This window comes from Plasmodium gonderi (assembly GCF_002157705.1).
Source record: "Plasmodium gonderi DNA, contig: Pgo-contig_255, whole genome shotgun sequence".
Classification (NCBI taxonomy): Eukaryota; Apicomplexa; class Aconoidasida; order Haemosporida; family Plasmodiidae; genus Plasmodium; species Plasmodium gonderi.
This window is the reverse complement of record NW_021629167.1, coordinates 406-7,331: the sequence shown is the minus strand read 5'-3', so window position 1 is coordinate 7,331 and position 6,926 is coordinate 406.

Below are 6,926 nucleotides of genomic sequence, written 5' to 3'. Positions count from 1 at the left end.
ATTTTCATATTAAAAATGAATAAGTTTTTTATTTCTTTTATTTTTATTTTCTATTGTTATTAGAATCTGTATTCTTTTAAATCTGAGCAGTTTTTTATACTATAATTAATTAATTATCTTTTAGCTTACCATTTAATTTCCTATACTACTTTTAACAATGTAATATTGTAATAATGTTTTTAATTACATAGAATGAACGCGTATTCTTAATAAAAAATCAGAGAAAACTACTTTAATATATAAAATCTTATATTACACAATGTTACATAATTATATTAATGTGTATAACAATTAAGCGGTAGTATTTTTTTTATAATGCTTAGATATATTTTATTATTATATGGATATATATTTATTTTTTTCTTTTAGTTGTAATAGTGTGATATGATATTTTTATACAAGATAAAATATAATAATTTTCATTAGTAACAAAAATACTTTTATCTATGATTCTAAGAGTTTATTTTATTATAATTACTCTATTGAGGTTCATTATGGAATTATAATTTTTTCCTTTTTTTTAAAAATAGAATCTGAAGGAACAATATATATTTATATATAAGTAAAATGAATATATAATTTAAGTGAAAATTGAACATGTTATAATGTAATTTGATTTCATATTTTTTTAAATTTAACATTCACACAGCATTTATTTTTAATTTTTTATTTCGAATTATATTTGTCATGGATTTTATGATTTTCCATGATATTATATCTACGTTTTATATTTTAATTTATACATACATAAACTTTCATTTTACAGGAGTTTTATATATTTAATATTTATAGAATATTATAATGCTATGAGTGCCATAATATAAGGAAAAGCATTAACTAATGTAAGAAATTATAATATATTAAAATATTAAGAAGGTTGAAAAGAATGATATATTACAGGAAAATATAATTAATCTAATGTGTAATATAATGCTTGTAATGCAATGAAAAAATGAATTAATAATAATTTTAAGAATTAATTAATTTAAAAAATATATGAACACATTTATCACATGGAATTAAATTACTAATAATAGTATAATAAATTATAATTTTATTTATATATTTTATTCATTTTAGAATTATATTAACAAGAAGAATATATCTTTAATAAAAAATGAAAAAAATATGAAATAATAGATAACTCATAACGTTCGCAAATGTAATTTTTCTGTATAAGTGTTGAATTTTTATAAATGATATACTGAAGATTATACATATTTTCATATAAAAATGAGATGAATATCTTCAACTATTAGATGTAACATCAAAGAAAATAATATAAAATATATAAATTTGTTTTACTAATTATAAAAAATGTATATATATTTCTTTCTTTTTTTATACTGTGTTAAAAATATTTCTTAATTGATAAAATAAGCATAATAATATATTATTAAATTTGATTAGATTTGCCAGAACTAACCTGAACATTTTGATTAAAATAAAAATTTAAATTTAGATAAAATAATTTTTTTCTATATATTACTTTAATTAAATAAAAAATTATATTTATATAATAATAGAAGACTATAATTCTTATAATAGATGAGCTATATATGAAAATTGGTGCTTCATGATTTGCAGTTGCACAAACACATAAAAATTTTATGACTTGTAAATAGTAAAAAAAAGCTTCATTTTGATTAATTATGTTACATTAAGAAAAACCTATTAATTATACTATTAAAATAATATGAATATGTATTATTCATAGAAATCAGTATTACTACCTATACAGAAAAATAAAAAAAAACTTTTAGTAATATATTTTTATAATGTACAACATTTTACATATAAAAAATTGTTTAGTAAATGGATATAATAAAATAACAAATATCTGACAAACAAAACATATGGTTAATCTATTATAGAATAATTTACGTATTAAAACAGTGCCTGAAATTTTTACAAATTATGCGATAAATACCTAATACATATAATAGATTAATGAATATTTATTTTTCATTTTCTTACGATGCTAAAATTTTTAATGCATTGTAATAAAGTAAATTTATTTATATTTTTTATATATTCATTTTTCTTTATTAATATAATATTAATACTAATATAGCCACTTAATAACATGCATTAGAATTACACTGAGTAAAAATTTTAACTAACACAAAAACAGTTTTTTATTATGTTTAGTTGAATAAATAAGTTTCTTTATCTGTTTCTTAATGTAAAATTATATTTTTTTATAATATAACATAATATGTGTCATATAATGAAACAGTAAAGTTAAAACCAGACACATTGGGCGTCTATATTTTTATACTATGTTATATTTCATGGATCTACTTTAAATTTACTTGATATTTTTAACATTTATATATACCATATCTTTATGTTCCCATGGAAATTTTATATAAAGTGTTTATCATTTATTTATATTTTGATATTTATTATAATTTATGTATAATTCCTTTTTATTATTTCTTATTTTTATTAATGAAGGATTGTTTATATAATAAAGATACTTCGCTATATTATATAAATATGTATTTTTACTTTTTTTAGATTGATTTTTGAAAATACATAATTATTATATATCACGAAAAATATACATTGTAAAATCAGCAAAATATAATATTTTTAATTATGTCAAATTATACAAAATTATGATTATCATAAATTTCCTTAAAATGCACACAACCATATGTTTTATTATCATTATTTTATTATGATAAAACATAAATTCTAATGTAAGAATTAGCTAAGGAAAATTTTATATAACATTTAACACAAATATATTTAGTAAGTATCAATATCATTTAAGCTATGATAAATTACTCTTTCTTGTATGATTTACCAACTACAGATTAATGCACATATATGTATATTCATCATCTATCGTTGTTCACTTCTGTGTGTATTAGCCAGGAGTAAATTATTTATATATAATCAAATAATGTGAGAACCATTATATCTACAACATTTTATTTAAAATATTAATTAATAGTTCTAAAATATAGTATACATTTCCGACTATATAAATAATATATATTATATTAATTATAAACCACAATAAACAGATTTTCATGTTTAATTTAAACACTAAAAAATATATTTAATGCTTTATCTCTAAACATGTCTTTCCTTAATCATGTAATATTTGGGGTTCTTGCTTTATTGATTATATTTTTTTAATTTCTTCTACAGAAAAATAATTTTTCAAATAACAATTTTTATGAAAGTTAATTCCTTGTGTTTATTTCTAGCAATGATTTTACATTTTATATTACATGATATCATATTTTGGACTTAGGTGTCGTAATACTTATTTAAATTTTTTCATAATTATAATGATAATAAAATGATATTACAATATTATATTAGAATTTACATACCAATGAATTTCATTACACTACACCGTATCTCTGATAGCATGAATTTTTATTCATACTGTTAGATGTGTTATAAAATAATTTAATTTCCATATGTCCAGTATAAATATTCTTATATTTTTTACTCTTTTTCTGGAACCAAACATGTTTCCAATGGGTGTGATCTAATAATAAGATTAATAATTATTTAATATATTAATAAATAAAATATTTTTAAATTTGTATTCACTAGTGATATATAGCATGAAAAATTTCATGTCCTACTGATTATATTTTTCAATAAACATTATACTGATCTTATAGGATTGCATAAAATGAGATGGTTATACAGGAATTTAGCTAGTACTATAAGTAAATGCTTGTTATGTATATATTTGAATTGCTAGGTTCAAAATATTGTTGTTCTCATATTTTGACATCTAATTCTTTCCCAATTAACTCTATAACTCCGTCTGTTTTTAATTGTGATATTTCAATTCTTACAAGTGATGTGTCCATATCGTGTTACGGTTGAAATGGCAATAATTTTGCTACTTTATCAAACAGTAATGATGGTATTTTATTTTTTATAGATGAATAATTATAAATATTAGAATCATATGACAATATAAACATTTTAAGCATGAACGAGTTACAATATTTATCTTATCCTTAGAGCAAAACTTATAATTCATAAAATTTTACATATTTACCACTTTAATTATAAAATTAATGCAGAAACAATTAATTGAATCATTCTTTTTCCTTAACACATTTTTAATAATATCGACATTAGATTGAAAAATATTTAAGATTATTATGTTAGTAGGTTCTAAATAATTTGTATCTTATGAAAAATGTTGATATATATTTTATTTGAAAACATACATATTCGATTGGTTTCTAATTGTTTTGGAAAAGTTGATAACAAACTCGCCACCAATCTTTTCTGATTTTATAGAGTAACATACCCAGTCCTTCAAATTTTTGCAATAGCTAGACATAGGTGCACATTGATTTATATTATAAAAAGGAGATTATAATTTTTTACAAGTTTCTTACAAAAAGCAATGTAATTGTCCTTATTGAACTTTAACATGAACATAATTCTTTTGTACAGATATTTATATACCATACTTTTTACATTTCTTTCCAGTGTATCATAAATATTTTCAAAGGAATAAGAAGTTTTACTGGAAAAGGGGCACTGAAATTGTTAAAAAAATTCATAAAATATATATTAATAAATAAAAATTCTATGGATCACATGTATTATCTAAAGTGTAATTAAAGATAAAATTCTTCTATAAAAAAAAAAAAAAAAAAAGTAACAAATAAGTGATCTGATGTTTTTTGTGTCCTTGTGTGTATAATTAAACGTATATGTAAAAGAATTACACGCATTAATAGAAAATATCGGGATGAATCATAATATATTTGAGAACAATATATTGTGAGTATTAAAAAAATATAATATTAAATATTATCTACTAATATGTATATAATATGTTGAAATGAATATTACAATAATAGTGTATAATAAAATAGGAGGACACATAATGAAATATTATATGTCGAATGAATTCTATATATATTACATTATGCGTTTTTTATAATATTTTTTTTATTACCATATATATTTTATTAAGGAAGTATATATTTTTAACTCAAAAACGTCTTATTTAATCAAGTAACTCTATAATAAAACTATAGAAAAACGATATTTACAAAGAATTTTTATAAATTACTCATGCTTTTAGTAAATAATAATTTGATCAAATTATAATGTTATTATTAAACGTTTATATTATTTTATTGATTATTTAATATTTTGCTATCTACAATACAATAAATATTATATTTTTTATAATAACGTATTAGATCAAACAGTTCTGATATCATTTTTTAACTACATTTATATATAGTTAAAAAAGAATATTTACTTTGAACTTATATTATCATGTAATATTAGGAATTGTTATATAATAAATTATATCTATTTTGCATTGAAAGTGCTCTGTATATTTTTGATTCTTCTAAAATTTTGAATTTTTCATTTATATCATTCCATTTATTTAATCCCCTTATTACCCCACTCCTCAAGTATAAACCAATTACGGCGAAATAATTCATATTTAGAATAAAATATTATATTTTATAAATATAATTTCCATAGGGTAACTATTTTTTCTCTATAAATTATTTGGTTATATATGTACTGTGATTCTCCGTAATTATATATAAATAACATTATAATTAACTTATACATCATAAATAATAAGAGAGTTACTGCTACTACTATTATAATAGGAATTATAATAGTAGGTTTAGAATGAGTACTAGAAAAAAATAGCATTCTGTGCTGATCTTTGAATGAAGGTAAAATATTGTAATTAATTCTATCACAATCTTCATATAGCCGTAATCCATTACATTCACTTCTAAAATTTTATAACGCATCACAAAAATGGTCTCCATTCTTTGATTTACATTCACTAAAGTACTTCATATATATATCAGCACATTCATCTGCACAATCACATTTTTGTGTGTTTTTACAAGGTTTAAATAATGAGTTTTTTATACCATTAATTTTAGTATTTAAATCACATATATCTGTGAGTATATTCAATTGTTGTCGAAAATATTTATCTTACAACCATATTTACTAAAGTGACTTTTATATATTCTATAAAAATCATCGAATAACGACCCATAAATTCTTTTTATATATCTACTGTCTTTTGCAAATGGTAAAAGAAACTTATATATCCAATAATACAAATATATTAAACTATCTTTTTCTATTGCTATATCATGATTAGTACATGTGTTATATAAGTATTGCATTATCATAAGACACATTTTTTCTATAACATGTGATTTAGAAGAATCTAAAAAATTAAAATTAATTTTCTTATAATCACGGGCAAAATCACTGTAATTAACGTATTTCGCATACATCAAATCCTTATATATTGAAAATTTATTATATATTATATAATACTAAAAATAAGAAAAAAAATATAGCATTACAAAAATTATATTCTGATGAATATTTTTTTAATATTTATGAAAATAGGAATATTTGCATACTTTAAAGTTGTAATTATTGTTATGTAATTAAAATGCACAATTTTATCACCCATATTAGGTACAATTTTAACTTTATGCTAATTAACAAAGATAAATAATAAAATAAATAAATGTACATGTATAGGTATTAAAATATAAAGACATATTTATGAAAAATCATACATATTGTCTTTCTCATAATTATAGAATTCATACAAAAGTAAAAATGACAGATAATTAGTTTTTATACAGCATAAATATATTAATATTCATTTGAGTGAGTGACATATGCTTCTAAGTATTTTCTTGAATAAAAGCTAATAACAAATATACTGTTTAATAAAAATCATAAATTTTATAATTAAAATACAACACTAAACATACACTAATATAAAAATATTATATGATCTCACTAACATATTCAAGAGCCGAAAAAAGTAAGAATGTTTTTATTTTTTGTCTAATTTTTAATATATATTGTTCGGATCATTCTTTTATATATTGCTTTATATATATATATAT